The sequence below is a fragment of the Penaeus monodon genome, chromosome 29 (genome assembly GCF_015228065.2).
Source record: "Penaeus monodon isolate SGIC_2016 chromosome 29, NSTDA_Pmon_1, whole genome shotgun sequence".
Lineage (NCBI taxonomy): Eukaryota > Metazoa > Arthropoda > Malacostraca > Decapoda > Penaeidae > Penaeus > Penaeus monodon.
The window spans coordinates 12,926,905-12,929,364 of record NC_051414.1 but is presented as its reverse complement, the minus strand read 5'-3'; positions in this window follow the sequence as shown (position 1 = coordinate 12,929,364).

Below are 2,460 nucleotides of genomic sequence, written 5' to 3'. Positions count from 1 at the left end.
GAATCAAATCATGAGGTTGGAGCTTCAGTAATCAGGGAGACTAACATCGTATTTGCATCCATGGCGTAAAAAGGACAGATCAATAGGACCTCGTCTTAATTTGTATTATGGCCATTCTTGAGATATTTAAAGAACGTGTTATTTGCCTTTGTTACTTTCATTTTAAATCTCAGTTTTAGAGGCGATTTTATTTCTAGTTATTTATATCCTTTTGTGCTTTATATTATGTAAATTATTTTATTACATTCTTATTTCCTTTATCTCCTCCAGCTAATGAAAACCAAGGTGAGGAAAGAATTCCTCCTTAAATTCAGTCTCACGACTAATAGCGCCCATTCCATTTCCGCGACTACTTTTGTCAGCCACTACGATGGGGAAAGTCATCATTGGTAATTTGTTCACATTCACAGCAAGCTGGGCAGTGGGGCTGTTTTTAATGAATTCGACAAGACGAACCAAACAATAGTTTGCTTGCATTTCTCATAAAAAATGCGCCTTATTTTTTTCCGCGAGCCGCCACCGACAGGTTCTTTTGGATGCTGACAAGTCGATAATTGGAATGTGCGATTGAATTAATTTACTACTGCGTATTTTGATATAACGTTTAAATTGGTAAGCAATTGCAGCAACCTTGAGCGAGAAGCTCTTGCATTAATAACGGCATTAAGGTAACTTTCTTGCATAAGATTGAAAGCAGAGGTTGCAGGGGTTTTACACCGAGGTAAGTGTAGGAATTTGAATGGGAGTTCTGTAATTTAGTTTGAGCCTCGTAGTAAGATGAGAAATTAAAAGGAATTAAAGAATATTTGAACGAAGACTGACCAAAGCCTCTCCCTCCACGAGAACTGCTTCATTAATTGTTTCAAGATGAGGGTACTCACAAGATTAATAAATCAGTTATTTGCTCTCCATTTCTAAGGTTATCAAACTGACGAATATTCTCCTTGTTTTGGATCATGGCAGGAAACCAGGCAACCCTAGCTCACTAAAGGTATAAGGCGTCTTTATCGTTTGTTTTCCGGCCTTTCCACATAAGTTTGATTGGGCCCTACCTATGAGTGAAAGAGGAAATAAGTATATTCTCTTCGCAAGAAACAGGAGAACCATGTAAATTCGCATTTTTGTGCTTTAGATCTTTTCTTAGTGACTGAGCACCTAGTTCAGATAAAGATTTGGCAACGATAAAGTTTTCTACAGTACATAGATAAGATAAAAGTAGTGGTCATGCGAATTCCCTGTGATAAGAACTCTCGCGTAAATAAGCTTCGTTTGCCGGGACACTGCTATATGGAAACAGTGCTTTATAAAAAACTAACGGGGTGTTTGATAAAGCTAATGTGGCTAAAGATTTATCATTAGGAGAAGAGATATGCGTTAGGAGTAAGTGTGCAAGTGTAGGGAGCGAAAGAACTAAGAGAATTTGTAAAAGAAAGGACTAACAAGATTTCCGCAATCCTTCCTCCTGCCCCTGTCACTCATGCTATCCTATCCTTACTCTTTATTATTTTTCTTAGTAATAACTGTTCCTCGAAGTCATCTGTCATACACAGCAAATTTGAGTTTGTAAAATATCAATTAAAAAGATACATCCACACTGCGCACATACTTTAACACTGCTGCTCCACCAGTTATGATGGTTGTGTTAGGTTTAACATTTAACTTCTTAGCAAAGGATAGCAGTGCTCTTTTAGTTTGAAAAAAATCAAAATCTAGCACCATTCCACTTGGGGAAGCTAACGCAAACATTTTAGCCGATCTGGGAAGGATTTCCTTGAACATGTCTGATACTGACCCTACCTCGAAAAGGAAATATGCTCTCATCGACACCAACCCTCGATGGTCTTGGCAACTCGCTACAACGAATTCATACTTCTTCGTCTCACTTTTCATAATCTGTTTACTTTCCTGTCCTCTTCCTATACAGTGTTGTCTTCAATAACCTTTTTGAATGTCTGATGCTGAAAAATCTGTCTCTTGTCACTTTCTCAGCAATCCAAGGGAGCCTAGTTTTTGCTTGCCTATACATTTTAATGTTTGACATCTTTATAATTGACATAGCAAATATCATTCTTATGATTGTAGCAATTTCTGTGCTTTTTGTATTGATACTTGTTCCTTTGGCTTCAATTAATTTCATATTTGTATACAATGCAATATCCCAAAAAATCCTCACTGAAATATTCAACTGGTTTTAACAGCAGGGATAAGCTATGTAATGGCAGGTGACATTCATCATCTATTTTTTCCCTTAAAAATAACAAAAATGTCGGAAACATACACTACAATTTGGTTATCGTATCAGCATTGGTATCGCAGTTAATGAAAAAAAAAATTAAAATATTTAACAAAAAGTAGACGAAATTCCAGTCTCACAAGTCCCGACAGCACATAGATGATGCACTTTTATTTTATTTGTCTTCACTCATTTCACATCATCATATAAACTTTTCAAGCACTAAG